Source organism: Budorcas taxicolor, chromosome 4 (assembly GCF_023091745.1).
Source record: "Budorcas taxicolor isolate Tak-1 chromosome 4, Takin1.1, whole genome shotgun sequence".
NCBI classification, from domain to species: domain Eukaryota; kingdom Metazoa; phylum Chordata; class Mammalia; order Artiodactyla; family Bovidae; genus Budorcas; species Budorcas taxicolor.
In genome coordinates, this window is record NC_068913.1 from 74776449 (window position 1) to 74797029 (window position 20581).

Below are 20581 nucleotides of genomic sequence, written 5' to 3' on the forward strand. Positions count from 1 at the left end.
TCCTGGAAGAGCTCTTTGCTATCCTGCTTAGAAGATAAACTCACCTGTCACCCAGGTTCCCAGTGAAAGATTCTTAGGGCAGTTATAACTGTCTTCAGAGCTGTAGCCATAGGGCTGGAAAAGGTCAGTTTTCATTTCAGTCCCAAAGAAATGCAATGCCAGTGAATGTTCAACTACCATATGATTGTGCTTATTTCACATGCTAGTAAGGTTATGCCCCAAATCCTTTAAGCTATGCTTCAGCAATATGTGACCTGAAAACTTCCAGATGTAGAAACAAGCTGAGTTTAGAAAAGACAGAGGAACCAGAAATCAAATTGCCAGCATACATTGGATTAAGGAGAAAACAAGGGAATTCCAGAAACACACATACTTGTGCTTCATTGATTATGCTAAATTGGCTTTTAATTGTGTGGATCACAACAAACAGTGGAAAATTCTTAAAGAAATGGGAGTACCAAACCACTTTTCCTGTCTCCTGAGAAACCTGTATGCAGGTCAAGAAGCAACAGTTAGAACCAGACATGGTACAATGGACTGGTTCAAAATTGGAAAAGGTGTAGAAGGCGGCTATATATTGTCACCCTGCTTATTTCACGTATATGCAGAGTACATCATGCAAAATGCCAGGATGGATGAATCACAAGGTGGAATCAAGACTGTCAGGAGAAATATTCAGCAGCCTCAGATATGACGGATGATAACACTCAAATGGTAGAAACTAAAGAGGAACTAATAAGTCTCTTGATGAGGGTGAGAGAGGAGAGTGAAAAAGCTGGCTTAAAACTCAACAGTAAAAAAGATTAAAAAAAATAAATAATAAATAAAATTTAAAAAATAGAATAATAAAAAAAAGATCATGGCACCTGGTACCATCACAAAGGTCTGTTTAGTCAAATCTATGGTTTTTCCAGCAGTCATGCATGGATGTGAGAGTTGTTGTTTTTGTACAGTTCCAAACAGAAGGCTGAGCACCAAAGAACTGATGCTTTCAAACTGTGGTGCTAGAGAAGACTCTTGAGAGGCCCTTGGACTGCAAGGAGATCAAACCAGTCAACCTAAAAGGATATCAGCCCTGGATATTCATCGGAAGGACTGATGCTGAAGCTGAAACTCCAATGCATTGGCCACCTGATGCAAAGAGCTGACTCATAGGAAAAGACCCTGATGCAGGGAAAGATTGAAGGCAAAAGGAGAAAGGGGTGGCAGAGGATAAGATAGTTAAGTGGCATCACTGACTCAATGGACATGAATTTGAGCAAACTCTCTGAGCTAGTGAAGATCAAGGAAGCCTCGCAGGTTGCAGTCCATCAAGTCACAAAGAATCAGACAAGACTGAGCAACTGAGCAACAACAACAACCTCAAAACTCATAAAGTTCAGATCCTGTTTTCACAAATCATTTGGGACCCTTGCCACATGCTGTGTGGACACTGTCCAAGATGCTGATGAGAGTGAGGTAAACACAATAGACATGGTATCTAAGGGGCTTGGTGGTGGTTTAGTTGCTGTTATGTCCAATTCTTGTGAACCCATAGACTGTAGCCTGCCATGCTTGTCTGTTCATGGGATTCTCCAGGCAAGAATACTGGAGTGGGTTTTCATTTCTTTCTCCAGAGGATCTTCCCAACCCAGAAATTGAACCCAGGTCTCCTGTATTGCAGGCGGATTCTTTACTGACTGAGCTATGAGGAAAGCCTCATCTAAGGGGCTTAAGAGGTGCAAAATAAGGGAGGACTGGCAGGTAAGGGCCAACCACGTAGGCTCCTGTAGGCCGTCTGACAAGGAAATAAAGATACTAAGTTGGAAATATGGTTTTTAATCTTAGTACAAAACTAAGCACTCTGTGGTCCTGACATAGGTACTCCTAATTACTTCTTGTGGGTTGTACCAAATGAGTTAGGAACCATGGCTTTTTACGTTGTTACAAACAAGAATCAGAAATGATTTACAAATAAGAAAATAAGAGTATGGGAGTTGGATCATCATTAATCATTTGTGTAAATCCATTAAAAATAGGCATTATAAGGGAAGAAGAACTGAGGATTGACTTTATAGATCTATACAGAAAAATGATACTGTGATTTCAGCTTCACCCAAAATATTCCTCTTTGCTGTTTTAGGGTAACCTGGGGTGATCTGGCCTAGTGAATATTTTCTTGTTTTATGGATATATAGCATTTTTCTATCCAGAAAGCAAAGGAAAAGAGAGGATTTTTAGAATGTTTTGAATTAATTATAGAAACTCATTTTGTCTTTTTTAGGAAAATTCAATCAGACAGTATTAGAAACAATTAAGACAATAACATTAAAGACCCAAAGTAATAATCACTGGCTTCCTTAGATGAGGTGCCTATGCATCTCTGAAATACATGTGTGGTCACTAAAAGAGGAGTTCCTTCCAGTGTTGCTTGGTGACAAAGGTTGCATGTTTTTATATATATTTAAAAATTTAAAATAAAAACCATGATGTGTGTAGGGTTTTGTGGTGTTGTCTGTATACCTATTTTGCCTGTTTTCTCCATGTCTGTATTCTCTACCCCCTAGACTTTTAAGGTGAGAGCACAGACATTTTGCCTTCCTGTATTTACTATAGAGAAGTAGTTAAACGTATAGATGAGTTGGAGTGAACTAGTTTGACCGCCAACTCTTGTTCTAACTTGCTGTATGACTGCTTCAGCACTAGGAGCTTCAGCTTGTTCTTTGGTGATGATAGTCACCTTGTGGGGCCACTGCAAGATGTGAACGAGCTAATGAATGCTCAAGTCTTAGCAAAGTGTTGGGTGTATAGTTTAAGTGTGCAATGAAAGGCAGTTGATGGATACTCCTATAGCACTTGGCTTGTTCTGTTATAAACAGGTTTCCTTGACCGCTTAAACTGTTATAAGCACAGAACTCAAACAACTTGTGGAAACTGTTGCTGTTTTGAATGGTCCTTTAAGATGGCTCTTTACTGTAGCTGTGTTTTCTTGGAAGACAAATGCAGGCTAGTTAGCTTTCTGTTTAAAAGAACTATTGCAAGTAGAAGCCCTATGTTTTTGCAACTTTATCATGATAATGCCCAGTATGCCCTGCTTTCCTGATACAGCTTTAATTCAAGACAATGATACATTTGAAGTGGTTTTCCATTTTTCTCGTTTTCATCAAAGTGAATTGCGTTAAACATGAATTGTTTTTATGATCTTGCTGCCATGTGTAATTTTCCTCTTCTTTTCTACAGAGATAGATATTTAATCTAAAACTGCTAACTCTGTGATGATAAGCATTCATACTCTTACTGTTTAAATATCTTCACTTCCTTTGAAAATTCTGATGGACCAATCATGTGATTTTCCCTTCCATTATTTTCTCTCCTCAGGAACAACCTGCTTTAATAGTAAACTATTTGAAGTGATGACATATTAGGTAAATAAAGGTTGTACATGTTATATCTATGTTCTATGTTGCTTTATTGGCAAATATTAAAGTCCTTGTGTAGGTATAAGCTTTTATGCACACATATTCTCCTCTTGGGGGAAAATAAAACATTCTCAGCTTTTCAAACAGAGGGAATACAATGCAAGGAATTGTTTATGAATGTGTTGAAAAGGCTGAGGGAGAGAAAAGGGAAGATGCTATTACCAAGAGGTTTGTAACTGCAGGAAATCACTGAAGCTCCTAGGGCTGGAGAAACAAAGGGGAAAGTGGTGCCTAAACCCTACAAGCCTTTCTCTGGTTGTGATTCTGCTTCTGACACCATGTCGCCACTGCTCTGCAGAGCTGACAGCCCCGCTGGTGCTGGTGGATTTGCTGCCTGAGTGACTCGTATCTACAACTGCTGGGTGCTGGCACCACTGTGCTCCTGCCACAGAGGCTGGCAGTTGTCTGAGGCTGCTGCCACCACTACTGGAACCTTTGAGTGCTGAGTGCTAAGTGCTAAGGGAGACAGAGCCAAGGAAGAAAATCATGGCTTCCTTCCTTTTGCTAACTTCCACTCTCGTACTTCTCTGATTAGGCTTGCTCTTTCCATTGGCAGACTTAGCCAGAAACCAACTGGCAAGGAGTTATGGGATACACAATTTATGTGTCCCAGTTCCTAGGGAGAGAGGAATGGTTAGGATAGAACTGACTGGCAACAGAGAAATACCCAGCATTACATTTACATCACTTACTTCAAGACTGCAGAAAGTAAGAGGGAGGGGCATTAAATAATAGAGGAAATTATGCTGAATTTTTATATAGAAATCTGAAGGATGTATATGTTCACCCCAGACTTTATGTGTATTAGTTTCCTATTGCTGCTGTAATAAATTACCACAAACTTAGTGGCTTCAAACAACACGAATTTATTATTCTTCAGTTCCATAGGTCAGAATTCCCACAGAGGTCTCACTGGGATAAAATCGAGGTGCAGCTAGGGCTGCTTTTCTTTCAGGAGTCTTTAAAGAAGAACCAATTTATTTGTCTCTTCCAGCTTCTAGAATTTGCCTATGTTCCCTGGATCATGGCTTCCCATCTCTATTTTCAAAGCCAGCAAGTTCTTCTCCAGCTGCCATCTCTCTGATTCTCTGTAGCTAGAAACAACTCTGTGCTTTAAAGGTTTTTTGGGATTATATTGGGTCCACCTGGACAACCCAATCTCCTCTCCTCATCTGAAGGGTCTTAGTTTTAAAGTTTTAATCACATCTTTAAAGTCCCTTTTGACGTGAAGATGATAGTATTCACAGGTTAAACTAAGTTATTAATTATTATTATTAAATTAAGTTATGGGTATCTAAGGGACCATTATTCTTTTTACCACAACATGTAATTTTAGATTCATAGACATCTGTAGTTATTCACTAGTTATTATCTCCCATAGATATCTTAAACACATAATATCCAAAACTAAGTTAATCTTCTACCAACTACATGCTTTCTTGGCTGGGGACATCATTGAACAGTCTAGGCTTGAATTTTGAGAATATTTTTCTTTAATCCCTCACCAAATTAGTACATCTGCTCATTTTAGCTCCTAACTATTTCTCCACTCTATTCCTTCCATCTTTCCTACCACTCCCATTTCCTGGCATGGAAGTATTTTACATTTTCCTGAAAATAATTCTGGATTAACTGTGTCTGGCATCGTAATAGTGAAGTTATTGTTATGAATGAGTCCCCATGTTATCTGTTATGGAATTTACAGTCTAGAATGGAAAGCACACATTAGAGAAATAAATTTGTAGGATATATGTTTTGGAAGTGAACTTTTCTCATCTTCGATTCATTTTTCAATAATTGGCATTAAAATATTGTGAGTATTCTAGAGAAAAACCATCAATTTGTCTGATTTAAATGCAATCAGTAATGAAAATCTTTGGTGTATGTATGTTACTTTGTCCTGATTCTGGAAGATTAAGAGGGAAAATAAATTGCATGTCAAATACGGCAACTGAATTAATTGTAGTAAAAATCAAGCTTGTTGTTTTTGTTCAGTCACTAAGTCATGTCTGACTCTTTGCAACCCCATGAACTGCAGCATGCCAGGCTCCTCTGTCCTCCACTATTTCCTAGAGTTTGCTCAGATTCATGTCCATTGAGTCAGTGGTGCTATCTAATCATCTCATTCTCTGCCACCCACTCCTCCTTTTGCCTTTAATCTTTCCCAGCACCAGTGCCTTTTCCAGTGAGTCAGCTGTTTGCATCAGGTGGCCAAAATGTTGGAGCTTCAGCTTCAGCGACAGAATGGCCTAGCAAAATCAAGCTAGAATGGCCTTAAGAGCTCATCTTCATTGGTTATTGTCTAAAGGGGATTAAGCTGCAGATTTAAAGTATCAGTGTACCTTGAGTCAGGCCTGGATGTATAGTTTAAACAAGCATCCCATGAGTTTGTTGTATATATTAACATTTCGTAAAATTATTGAACCAATGTGAACTTGCAAATACTCCTGTGGTTTAGAACTTCAGAGGCCAGCACTGAGGACGGTTTTGTGACTTGCTCATTCTCCTGTCCTCCACTGGTAACTCTTAGGGATCCTCTATAGTGCTTGCCTGGAATTCAAAACACCTCTCTAATGCCCAGGACATAGTGATAGTAACAGATCAGGAGCACTCACTCTACATCAGACATACTTTTCCCAAATACACCTTTCACACATTGTCTTATTTAATTTTTAAAACAGTCTTAAGATGGTGTCACTATTCTATTTGCAAATGAGACGTGGCTCCACGTTTTACAGCTACTGAGGGGGAGAGAGTTGAATTAGGACCCTGTATCTTAGAATCTAATCTCAAGTGTCAAACCACTTGACTGTCATGCGACCATAACAGTTTTCACATTCCTTTATTAAAACAGAATCGTGTTTTAATTGTTGGCTCACATGCGTGTTTCTCTTTCCTTGAGTCTCCTGGCAGTAGGATATGTGTCTTCTTCATCCAGGTAAATGACAGCACTTGGATGCTGCAGGATTTTGGGCTTAGTAGGCACTTAATAAACCTGTAACCCCTTGGTCATTTTTTTATGCATACATTCAATCTTAGTTGATTAGATTGGGTAAAAATGAAAATATTAACTTGAAGTAAATGTAAGATTTTGAGTATCTACACATACGGAAAAATTAAATTTTGACAAAACATTCATTTGAACAGCAATGTATTCAGTTCTGGAGAAGGCAATGGCACCCCACTCCAGTACTCTTGCCTGGAAAATCCCATGGATGGAGGAGCCTGGAAGGCTACAGTCCATGGGGTTGCTGAGGGTCGGACACGACTGAGAGACTTCACTTTCACTTTTCACTTTCATGCATTGGAGCGGGAAATGGCAACCCCCTCCAGTGTTCTTGCCTGGAGAATCCCAGGGACAGGGGAGCCTGGTGGGCTGCTGCCTATGGGGTCGCAGAGTCGGACACGACTGAAGTGACTTAGCAGCAGCAGTAGCAGCAGTATTCAGTTCGGTTCAGTTCAGTTGCTCAGTCGTGTCCAACACTTTGTGACCCCATGGACTGCAGCACGCCAGACGTTCCTGTCTATCACCAACTCCTGGAGCTTACTTATGTCCATAGAGTCGGTGATGCCATCCAACCATTTCATCTTCTGTCATCCCCTTCTCCTGTCATCAATCTTTTGCAGCATCAGGGTCTGTTCAAATGAGTCAGTTCTTCGCATCAGATGGCCAAAATATTGGAGTTTCAGCTTCAGCATCAGTCGTTCCAATGAATATTCAGGACTGATTTCTTTTAGGATAGACTGGTTGGATCTCCTTGCAGTCCAAGGGACTCTGAAGAGTCTTCTCCAACACCACAGTTCAAAAGTATCAATTTTTCAGTGCTCAGCTTTCTTTATAGTCCAAATCTCACATCCATGCATGACTACTGGAAAAACCATAGCTTTGACTAGACGAATCTTTGTTGGCAAAGTAATGTCTCTGCTTTTTAATCTGCTGTCTAGATTGGTCACAGCTTTTCTTCCATGGAGCAAACATCTTTTAATTTCATGGCTGCAGTCACCATCTGTGGTGATTTTGGAGCCCCCCAAAATAATGGATCTCACTGGTTCCATTTTTTCCCCTATCTATTTGCCATGAAGTGATTGAACTGGATGTCATGGTCTTAGTTTTCTGAATGTTGAGCTTTAAGCCAACTTTTTCACTCTCCTCTTTCACTTTCATCAAGAGGCTCTCTAGTTCTTCGCTTTCTGCCAGAAGTGTGTCATCTGCATATCCGAGGTGATTGATATTTCTCTTGGCAATCTTGATTCCAGCTTGTGCTTCATCCAGCCCAGCATTTCTCATGATGTACTCTGCATATAAGTTAAATAGCAGGGTGACAATATACAGCCTTGATGTACTCCTTTTCCTATTGGGAACCAGTCTGTTGTTCCATGTCCAGTTCTAACTGTTGCTTCCTGACCTGCATACCGATTTCTTTGGAGGCAGGCCAATGTGTAAGTGTAATTAATAAATGTTCTGACTTAAACTCTTGTTATTGTCAATTACACAAAACTATAAAGCACTTTCCAGGAACCCAAAGACACTAAGAATGCATAATAATTCAAAAGTGAAGGACTTTTCAAAAATTTTATCTCACATAAATAATTGAAAATAACATAATTTTTCAAGGTGAAACCCCCAAATTATCTGTCCATAGAAGGAAATTAAAATGTATGTATTGCTTCCACTCTTATTATGTAGTTTTCTGATTTTGTCCTACACTAATTCTGCTCATGTAGTTATTGTTGTTCAGTTGCCAAGTCCTGTCTGACCCCTTGCTAATAAATGGACTGCAGCATGCCAGGCCTCCCTGTCCCTCATCAGCTCTTGGAGTTTGCTCTGCCCAAGTTTATGTCCCTTGAATCAGTGCTGCCATCCTACTATCTCATCCTCTGTTGCTCTCTTCTCCTTCTGCCTTCAATTCTGCTCATAAATGTGAATATTAACCATCAATTTTATATGTCAAGTAACAAGGCACAGTGGGGTTATTACCTTATTTCTATCAGGTACATATGATTAAGTAACCAATTTCTTAGAAACAAAATGGAAACAAACCCCCATAAAACCAACACAAGTTCATTTTCATCTTACTAGAATTTGAGCTTCTTAAAGTAATAAAAAAAATTCTTTGTACATATATTAAACCATTTAATTACAATGGTTTGTGATATTTTTAATGTTCTCATTATTAATAAAGAATATAAATTGGGTATTCAGAACACATATTAATAAAAGTTAATTAACTGATCGGGTACACTTTTCTGAATTAGTGTTTGAGCATTTATCAAAGGGTAGCTCAGATTCTTCCCATGGATATTGAAAGCAGCAGCAAAAACTTGCTAGAGCGCTTACCCTGTGGTTCACTCTGCTGGAAGGTTTTCTAAAGTATGTGTAGACCACCTGACTCTTGGTATGAAAGCATTATGTAACAACAACTTGGCTAATTGGCCCAGCATTCCTGAAGTATCCCAAGGCTGTGGGTCAGAATTCAAACCATCTCATGCCCTTGTCACAAAGCTTATTGTCATAACTGGCAAATTTGCTGTATGCAAATGGAAAATTTGCAGAGCACTCTCTAAAATAACATTTATTGAGCTGCTGGTTATTTTCATATGCATTTTATCTCATTGAATATTTGGGTGTTCATTCAATTTATAGGTGACAATACAGAGGCCCAGAGAGGTTAACTAATTTTCTCAAGGTTGCAGTCAGCCAGCAGAAATTAGGAGATTTGAACATGAATCTTCTAATGTGAAACTGAGAACTCCTTGCCCTGTGTGTGAGTAGGTTGCTTTGACAAATATTTCTCAGGCTTCTAAGGAATTGTTTGCTTCAAGAGGGAAACAGATATCCATTCCCCACCCCTAACCCCCAACCCACCAACACCACTTCAACTGACTTGAGCAAAAGAAAAGATTATTGGAAGGATTCAGGCATAGGAAATGCCACCAGGTCTCAGCTAGGGCTGGAGAATGGAATCAGGAGCTGAAGTGCTTTTGTTTCTCTGCTATTCTTAGGCATCCCATCTCTGCTTCTGACTTCAGCTTCATCATTTGCTGCCGTAAACATGGGATTTCTCTGCTCCTGGTAGATAGTACTAGTCCAGCCTGTCTGCTGTGTGTGTATACAGAAGGAGAGAGATTAGAAGAGGGGAGGATAACACAGTCCCACAGTTGTGACCCATACTCAGAATATCTGATATGGGAGTCAGTAGAGGTGAGGAGGACATAATTGGTAGAGAAATGATCTGCATTTATACAAAGCCTTTCTTGTACTGTGGTATTAAACTTTGATAGTTAAATCTGATTCTCCAACTTGATTTGGAGAAATTTTATGAATATTAATTGGTTTCTGTTGTTTGGGTTTGTGTATGTGTTAAGTCGTTTCAGTTGAGTCTGAGAATCCCATGGGCAGAGGAGCTTGCGAGCTACAGTCCATAGGGTTACAAAGAATTGGACAAGACTGAAGGGGCTTAATATGCATTCATGAATATATACAGTCATGTCTCTATGTCTGTGATTATTTTCTGAAAATGCACATAATCCTACTTATGCAAGCATTTTATTCCTACTAGTCAACTGAGAGTCATCTTCATTAAAGAGATAGTTTGATGTCTCTTAAAAATACAATGGGGAAAACATTGTCTTAGTATCATTTGTAGACTAATTACTTGTGCTTATACAACTATCATTTGGTTAATATTAGCAAGAACAAAGTAATGCCGAAGATGAGAAATGACACTTCTGTTAGTAGAACATGTCAACCTGAAACTGTGTGTTTCCAGCTCCCCTGATATGATAAAATACTCTGAGTAGACATCTTTAGCAACAGACATGGGTGAGTGGTCCTCCGAAGAATTATCTTCCAAAGAGGTTTTTATAGACAAGAGGACCCTTGAGGAAACCATCACAACTCTTTTCAAGTTAATGCTGTATGAAAGCCTTAAATTTTCAGTTTCTAAAAACTTGTATTTGTATTTGAAGGTCAAAAGTGAAAATGTCAATCCCATAATTACCTTCTTTTGTATGTGGTAAAAATAATACAGGAACTGCTGAAGTCATCCCTTTATAAAAATCATCTTATCTTTCTAATGAAAGTGAAAGAAAGTAAAAGTGAAAGTTGCTCAGTCATGTCCTACTCTTTGCAACCCCATAGACTTCAGTCTGTGGAATTCTTCAGGCCAGAATACTGGAGCGGGTAGCCTTTCCCTTCTCCAGGGATCTTCCCAACCCAGGGATCAAACCCAGGTCTCTCTTCTTGCTTTACCCACTGAGCCACAAGGGAAGCCCAAGAATACTGGAGTGAGTAGCCTATCCCTCTCCAGTGGATCTTCCTGAACCAGGAATCGAACCGGAGTCTCCTGCATTGCAGGCCGATTCTTTACCAACTGAGCTATTAGGGAAGCCCATCTTTCTAGTAAACATAGATATTAAGTACATTCTTGGGTGACATCCTGGTTAAAAAACATCCAAAGTAAGAACCTTATTTCTTACAACTGATCTCTGAGCTGTTCACCCCTCAAAATTCAACTCAATAATCATATGACTAATGTATCAAACTTTAAATACTTTACATTTTTGCATATTTTTTGTGCTTTGTATGACTGTAGAAATTAATGCTTATTGTTATGTGGATTTGGAGAAATCTTGTGTTCCAAGAATAAGGCAGTAGAGCTGTAGTCTTGATTTCACCAGAGGGAGTAAGATAGGTGGGGACAATGCCTAGTTCTTGCTTTATTATCAGTCAGTTCTGGGCTTTATTAAGTCCCTACTTGTTCATTTTCCTTACTGAGAGACCTAGGCTGGGATGGACAATATTTAATTAGCTCCTTATAACCCTAGTATTAATGTGCTTTCTTTTGAGAGGGGTTGCTTTCTTGATTTTTTTAAAAATTGAAGTATAGTTGATTTACAATGTTGTATTAATTTCATGTGTGTGTATCAAAATAACTCAATTGTACATATATATATATTTCAGATTATTTTCCTTCATATGTTATTACAAGGTACTAAGTACAATAATTCCCTGTGCTATACAGTAGGTTCTTATTGGTTATCTATTTTATATATAGTGGTCATGTGTTTTCTTAACCTATATTATCTTAGAGAGAGAATAGTCATGTTCTTGATAAGCAGTAGTTTTTTTTTTTTTTTTTTCTTTCTTTTTTGCTACACTTACCTGACTTGTGGGATCTAAACTCTCAGACCAGAGATTGAATCCAGATCACAGGAGTGAAAGCCCGGAATCCTAACCACTTGACCACCAGGAAACTCCCAACAAACTATAGATTTTTAAGAGGTGTTGGTCTTTGTTCGGGCTTCCCTGGTGGCTCAGAGGTTAAAGCGTCTGCCTGGAATGCAGGAGACCTGGGTTCAATCCTTGGGTCGGGAAGATCCCCTGGAGAAGGAAATGGCAACAAGGTGGGTAATTGATATATGGGTTCATTTTACTATTTACTTTTTTGAATGATACTTTTTAGAGAGAGAAAGAGGGACATAGCTGAAAAATAGTGGCAATGATAAGGAAATGCTGCAAGGAGAAGATGAAACATCTTCATCCTAAAAATCGTGGTATGTTCATTTTTATGGGGCACCTAAGCATGAAAGGTAATAGAAGTGATAGGATGTACTAGGAAGCAGAAATAGAGAAACTGGAAAAGCTTGCAAGTCTCCTTGAATCATTTCATTTGAAATGCTTTATCATTTTGTTGTGAATGCCATATGAGATGTACTTAGAGTCAAGTTTAATGAATATACATTACAGAGATAAATGGTTCATGAATTCACCATCATTTTGGATTATGCATTATTGCTCTTTAAAATCATTAGTTTGGAAAATTGAGATTTGATTGTAATTTGCAATTTCTTAGCATGCTCTGACTTGGCAAAAAAGGAAGCAATCTGGATAAGGGCCAGATTTCAGAGCAAAATTTACAGATGCAAAGTGCTTGATCCATAAAGTAGATAAAGTACATAATCTGCAATCAACTATAAAGTTTGACCATGGACATGGTTGGTGAACCCAAGCCCATGTGCCCAAAGCACAGTGAGGCCAAACCAATGGGAACATCAGAGTTTCGAGCAGAAAAAGGTTTATTAATCACAGAGGCACCAGCCTGGAAGATGGGAGACCCAGATTGATCTCAAATCCATCTTGCTGACTCACTAGGGTGTAAGATTGTTAAAGGCAAATGGGGAGGAGAAGGTCTCTATAATCCTGAGTTTGGATAAGATGTGGCAGACTTTCTGGCACCACTTTGTGACTTCCTTTGCCCCCGGTGATGGTGGTTATTCTACTTGTTCCTAGTTTGGTCTAGTGATCCTTCAACTTTCCTCTAGAAGAGAGTAGAGACAGTAGTTGAGGCATTTTGTTATCTGTTTAGGGCCTATGTGATGGTTCAGGAGTTTCAGTTCTCAAGTGACCCTATTTTTAAGTCTGCTTGGGGCCAGCTGGTTGAAGCCGCAGGGTGTTACCTTATCAGTTTGGGGCCATAAATCAAGGCATTGGCTTAAGCTAATTATCACGGAAAAGATCATGTTGTACTTGCTTTCTCTTTAATTTTGAGTTCCCTCACTTCACAGTTTGGATCTGTTCTTTGGAACTGAGTGAAGTTCTAGGACTCTAAAGCCTTTTTTCTATAAACAGAAAGGCATATTTACTTGGGACTGTCTCTCAGGGTTCTGCTTGGTTTCAGTCCCCCCTTTTCTTGGAAACTCATCAATCTTGACAGGAACAGGAGTCGGACAAGAAAGGGAATAGAGATTAATCATAAACTTGGCAAGGGAACTTGATTTAAGGTGGACCTAGTTTCAGAAATACCAATAAAATAACCCAAACTTTGAGTTCTAACATCAGAGCTCATACATATTCTAAAGTCACCTTCTGTGCAGCTAGGTTTTTTCTAGAGATTAGTGCAATTCTTTATCTAACCCAAATGTTTATTGAGCAAAATTTCTTGTCCAGGACTGTATAAAGAGTCACTTGAGGACCTTTATAGTACAAGACTGTATTTTTGCATTTTGAAACTGAATAGAGCTTTTTACCCCTTGGGCCATGATTGGATGTTTAATGTCACATAAAATCACAGATTCTTTCCTTGAAACCTGAATAAATCGGTGGTCTTCCTTTTAACAAAAAGGATTTTTAAAAAGGGCTATTATATTCCTCATTTGATGCTACAAATTCACTAACAACTCAACACCCAAGCCTTTAGAAATGTTGTATATACTTAGTCTATTTTTCCACCTCATATTCACTCCTGAGCCTGGTGCATCTTTCTTTTGCCTCCTAAACTATGTAAGTCACTCTTTCCAAGTCACCAATGACCTTCTTGTCATAAAATCTATTTTTTTAGTCCATTTCTCACTTGACTTTGTGACAGTAGTTGATGCTGATAAGTACTCTCTTCTTTAGGAAATATTATTTTCCTTTGGCATCCATGACACTACTGCCCTCTTCTGCTCTTCTTTTTTCTGCTTCTGGGCAATTTAAATGATGACCTTTTAGGCTTCTTTGTGAGTCCATATTCTTCTGTCCTTTGCCTTCCTTGGGATTTTGAAGTAGGCTCCCTTCCCTTGCACTCTGTATACTTGTACCAGATGACAGTATTACTCTTGAAGCATCAGTCATTTTCTTTGTGATTTTCAAATCTCTATCTCCAAGTATGACCCATCTCCTGAGCTTCAGAACAATGTATCTACCTCTCATATTGAGAGTTTATATTGATGTTTCTCATACACCTCAAATTCAACATATTCCAAGTGGAAAACTTCATCTTACTCCCTGTGAGACTACAGCTTGCTTCTCTTCCAGTATTATTGTCTCAGAGCGTGGCACCACCACCTGTCAATTGCTTTTTGTCCTTGATGCTTTTCACACTTTCTTCTTTCAATCAAATATCAAGATATGATCTCTTGATTTTTGCTTCCTCTTTCTATTCTTGTTGCCGTTATCTTTGCATTTCCCATCATTATCTTAGATTTCCTATAATTTCTTTCCTTAAATACTGTAATGGTCTCCTAATTAGTATATCTATCCTGGCTAGTTCTCTAGTTCACTTCCAGGCTCTTCTCTCTATTCCAAGTGGTCCTTCTCTAATGCATTTCTAATCAGGGCACTTCCATGATTAAACCGTGTCTGTATCCTGTTTCACTTAAGAAGAAATCATGGTAATTATGTAACTTTGCTGCTGCTAAGTTGCTTCAGTCGTGTCTGACTCTGTGCAACCCCATAAACGGCCTCCTACCAGGCTCTTCTGTCCCTGGGATTCTCCAGGCAAGAACAGTGGAGTGGGTTGCCATTTCCTTCTCTAATGCCTGAAAGTGAAAAGTGAAAGTGAAGTCATTCAGTTGTGTCTGACTCTTGTGACCTCATGGATTGCAGCCTACCAGGCTCCTCTGTCCATGGGATTTTCCAGGCAAGAGTACTGGAGTCGGGTGACATTGCCTTATCTGTATGTAATTTTAAGAGTCTGTATAATTTGGTCCATTGCCTAAATACTAAGGGCTTCCCAGGTGGAGCTAAAAAACCCACCTGTCAATGCAGGAGACATAGGAGGCATGGGTTTGACTCCTGGGTTGGAAAGATCCTCTGGAGAAAGGCATGGCAACCCACTCCAGTGCTCTTGCCTGAAGAATCCCATGGATAGAGAAGCCTGGTGCACCATGGTCCATATGGTCGCAGGGTCAGACACTACTGAAGTGACTTAACACGCACACACGCATGCATGACTAACTACTATCTAGTCTCATCTCTTGTGATTTCCCTTCATATTTCAGGTCTTCACTTATTGAAATTCTTTCCATTCTTCTAGCACACTATGACTCTTCTTGCCCATAAATATGAATGTATATCCTCTTCCAGGAACACTCCCCTCCTACTCCTTGCCTTTTATTTGGCTCACTTCTATTTAACTTTCAGAAATCCTTCTATTTTTTTTCCCCTCAGAAGCATTGCCTGATCCTTTAAACTAGGTGAAGTTAGGAAAGGAAACCATTGCAATTTGTATACCCACTATGATAACAATTATCATAGTTGCTTCATTTTCTTTTATGTGTTCGGGGTAGTGGGAAACAGAGACTGTGTACTCTCTAAGGTAGAAATGATATGTATTTGCTTGTGATTACATTGCACCCCTGAGCCCCTATGACTGACAAACTGTCTGACACAGTTTTTCAGTTCATACTTGCTGAATGACAAATGCAGAGAGAATAAAATTCATCGTAAGCAAAAAGCAAGAGGCAAGTCATTTCGATATAATGGCAAAGGATACATTTTCACTTATATGTTTATTCCAAATGGAGTAAATGGTGTACCAATGAATCTGGAGGGGACTCTATGGAACGTTTTATGTTGGTGGCTTACATGGCTCCTGACACATGACTGCATCTATAGAAGGCAATCAATAATTATTGAATTAAATGTTTGCAATGACTTTTATTTGAATAAGGGAAGGAATTAAGCTCAATACGTGCTGTTTATTTTTGGATCCACTAAATATATATATACATATATATATATGAATAAGGGGAGCTGTGGTGGTAAATATTAGAATGCAGGGTAATTTGGGGGATAATTTCTTCTACAGCTTTTTTTTTTTAATTTACCACACTGCTTTCATTCACTTTTATTTTCTAGAAGTTACTTACTTATATCAGAATACATACCTTACTATTTATCTATTTCAACAAAGTATCAGATTTAATATAATGCATATGTACCAAATTTAATATAATGCATATGTATCAGATTTAATATAATGCATATGTTTTAAAGTTCATCCAAAGATATTAATAATGGAAATATCAAACAAAGATTGTTCCAGTCTGATGTGGTTATATGTCATTAATTAAAAGGACAATATTTTCCTACAAACTCTATACTCCTTGTTTATTCCCTAACTCAGGAATAGTACTATCCTGTTGAAAAACTATAAAAACTAATGTATTTGACACTTTTCTCTCCCTCATGACCTATGTTCATTTACCTCTTGATTAGCTCTCAAATTGGTCTCCTAGATCCATTTTCACTGTCGTTAATCTAGTCCAGGCTATTATCTTCTCCAGCCAGAAAATTTGTTACAACCTGCTAAGGAGTCTATCTACACCACCATGTCCCCTGCCAGCTTACTCTCCACTCAGCAGCCAAACCAATCTGATTATGCTCTGCTTAAAATCTTCAGTGACTTCTCATCAACCTTAAATAAAAATGTCCCACTCTTCATGTATCTTCTGACTCCACAGTGCTACCACACTTAATATTTAGATGTCATAAGCTCATATATCAATTCCAGACTTTTCAAATTCCCATCTATCTTTTCACTTATGCAATAAGATAGATATTTTTTTAAATGAAGATGTTGGTATTTTACCACAAATATTCTCTGATAGGGTGAATTAGTCATTCATTCAGACATTAGATTTCAAATTTTGAATAATAATACTTAATCCTACCCTCTGACTGATTGTAAGTTAACATAGTCTTTCCTTTTGCCCACATTTTTGGATAAGTTCAAGGGCTCATGTGCTTTCTTTATGATGCTTGTAGATTCTACAGTGTAGATGAGCAGAGATCCCTGAAGGAATAAATCACTTGTTCAAGAGCACATAATGAGAGTACATAGAAGAGATCAGTCATCTTGCTTTAATGTTCTTTTTTTTTTTCATTTGGATTTTGATGAGAATAGGGTATGTGCTTAAGAACTGTCACTTTTTAGGACTGAAAGTGAAGAATCAAAGAATTAAAATGTTACAAGGTGTGCAGTTTTTGTCTATGGTAAAATGCACCATCTTGTTGAGTAGTCTATTATTTTTGATTTCAAAATGCAAAGTAGAATATAAACTGGGAAGAGAGGGAGAAGGAAGGTGAGACTTGAGTCAGAGAGATCCCTGAGAGGAGATCATTACATTAGTGTGGATTTTGGTAAAAATGTAAATATATTCAGTACTCAGACATTTATTTTTCCCTTCATAAATCAACACTTTACATTTAATGTCTTGTTTTAAAAAAATGTGCTTAAAAATAGCTGAGTATTATAAAAACAGATCAGAAATGCAAATTACATAGTTAAAATGGAATCAAATTTATACTTTTATAATAACCTAAGCAAATATGGATATAAATTTTAGTCTTATCAAGCATATGTCTCAAAGAACAGATAAGTATAGATACTGAAAAAAGGACTTAAAGAACATAAATAAATCAATCTTAAATATGGAATAAAGGTCATATACCTTACTAGTAGCTTATTCAGAAAGTATTTTTAATCAAGTGAATTGGGAATGAGCTCTTTTTTTCAATGGGTAGTATTATGCAAAAACAAAAATTCGACTGAATCACTCCCAGAATATATTCCTAGTATCCTTCCAAATTTGGGTGGAAGAAATTATTATGTGCTTAAAACTGAAGATTTCAGAGAAGGTGTCACCATGTTTAGACTTGCTATTTTAGAGATCTTCATGAACAATGGCCAAACCCTGGTGGGTCAGATAGGAATATTTTAATTTATTGAAATTTCATAACCACTTTGATAAAAGTAGAATTAATCTTATGGAGAAATTCTTACAGATATTTTAATGACTCCTTTTAAAAATGAGGAGCTAAAGATACAAATATCAAAAAAATCTCATGACTATTGTTTACAAGTTGTTGGGAAGTGAATATAAAATTAAACAGCAGCAATAAGACAGAAGACTTGCCAAAATGTGGTTGAGGATCATGTATGATGAAGACAGAAAAGAGTATCTTGAATTTGCCAGGCTTCACAGAAGAAATAAGATTTAATCAATAGCAGAATTTTGCTAAGAGAAGTGAGGAAGGAAGTTAAAGACAAAAAGCATGAAAATATTAGGAAATCATTAGAGAGCAAAGTGTGAGAAAGAGAATGGTGGTTACAGATGAGGGTGGGTCACTTGGTAAGCAAAGATCAGAGAATCAAGGCTTTGGAGATCATTTTGGGATTTTGCTTTTCATGTTCATGAAATGGAAGCCATTGAAGAATTTTGATCAGAGGAATAAAGTTTATTATTGCTTACTGTATGCTAGGATGTTTACACCATTATTTCATGCAGTATCCATAACCAATCTTATAATGTAGGTACTGTTTACCACACTCACTTTGTATATGAGAAAACTGAGGTGCAAAAAGGTAAGGAAGCAAATTACGGCTCCACAAACTTTCAGACCCAGCTTTCAATATCGCAGTTCAATGCCACAGGTGGGTCCTCTACCTCTTCTGCCATACTGCCTTTAACTTTGATAGACATACTACACAGAGGAGAAAGACAGAGAGGAGGAAAAGATTGGAGTGAGGGCGATCCCTAAGGATGTCACAAAAACAAGGCCAGACACGAAACACTGTGGGAAAAAAATGGGTGGGGCTTGGATTGATTGCCTGTCAGTGAGATAAAAGGGAAGGCAGGAAATGAGGACAACACTCAAGTTCTGATTTTTTTTTTTTTGGCTTCTCTGATAGCTCAGTTGGTAAATAATCCAATGAGACCCCGTTTTGTTTCCTTGGTCCAGAAGATCCTTTGGTGAAAGGAGAGGCTACACAAGCCAGTACTCTTGGATTTCCGTGTGGCTCAGTTGGTAAAGAATCTGCCCTCAATGCGGGAGACCTTTGTTCGATCCCTAGGTTGGGAAGATCCCGTGAAGAAGGGAAAGGCTACCCACCTGCTCTAGTATTCCGGCCTGGAGAATTCAATGGACTGGAGTCCTTGGGGTCATAAAGAGTCAGACACAACTGAGCGGCTTTCATTTTCAAGTTCTGATTTAGCAACTGTGTGGAGAGTGTCCATTTTACAGTAATGGGGAATGCAGGGAGTGGACTGAAGGAATAATAGAGACAAGGAATGATGAATTCTACCCAGAACACGTGGAGATGGAGATGTCAGTCGGATGTTTAGAAAAGGCATTATGTGCGGGCTGGAGCACAGAAGGGGTGTGGCATAGTAGTGAAGAGAGCTGTGTTTGTGTTAAATCACTTCAGTGGTGTTTGACTCTGTGATCCTCTGGCCTGTAGCCTGCCAGACTCTTCTATCCTTGGAGTTCTCCAGGCAAGAATGCTGGAGTAGGTTGCTGTGCTCTCCTCCAGGGGATCTTCCTGATCCAGGGATAGAGCGCGCATCTCTTAAGCCCCTTGCATTGGCACCAGATTCTCTACCATTAGCGCCACTAGCACTTAGAATCAAATCTAGACCACTAACCATGACTAAGTGTCTGACTACAGTTAATTATTTAAAGTGATGCAGTAGAGATAGGGGACTAGTGTTACCAACTATTGCTCTTACTGTGAACCAAACGCTTAATGTCTTTTTCTGCAAAACAGTTTAGGGTCGGAGGGGATGGGTAGAACAGACATTTGACAGATACCTTTGGGGTTTTATCTTTATATTTTCTTGAAAACTATGCACTGTGTTTATTGTATAAATCCTATCAGCAGGTAATCTGGAAATTTACCTAACTGACCACAAGGGGGAGAACTCTAATTCTACATTAAGTCACTACAGCTGTAAAATAGCCTTAAAGTACTTGCTATTTTCAGTTGGTGTTAAGCGGTCCCATTTCCATTTCCTCATGGAAGTTTGGGGAGTTCTCTGCTAGAGATAGGTTTCACTAAATTGAAATGTGTTGTGGTGTTAAAGTTATGATAAAGTCACTGAATGTAAGAATCTCTTTGTATTAAGCAATAATTCTCCGGGAAGGAATCCAGATGCTTCTTTAATTAAAATGAAGACAGTATGAATTTTAAAATTCACTCTGGGAGGGTTTTTCCTTCCAAATAACATTATTTCAGTTGTCCTTCAAGAAAGCTATAATCTTTCTGAAAGTCTTTGGTTGCACTGAAACAAGAAGAAAGCCAACCTGTCACTCTGTTGCAAAGTTATAGGTATCAAAGCAAATGGATTAGAATGGTGCTGGCCATATAAATGTCGTATGTTCCTTGACTATATATGAGTACATGTTACATGGTCATTGTTATATGGACAGTGAACATTGTATGTTCAGTATTTAAATGCTCACTTTTTTTCAGTTTAACTTCTGTGCCTTGGTTTTATGTAAAGTGTAATTGTAAGGAAACTATAATTCTCATTGGGGTGAAAATTACCTTATGAGACTTTCTAATGTTTAATGAGCT

At 38.3% G+C, this 20581-nt stretch overlaps 1 protein-coding gene across 1 annotated transcript in view; it reads left to right on the forward strand.

The window, feature by feature from the left end:
* The window catches only part of ZNF804B (zinc finger protein 804B), a 574892-nt gene that overhangs the window by 14360 nt on the left and 539951 nt on the right, over positions 1-20581 (forward strand). The window lies entirely within an intron of this gene.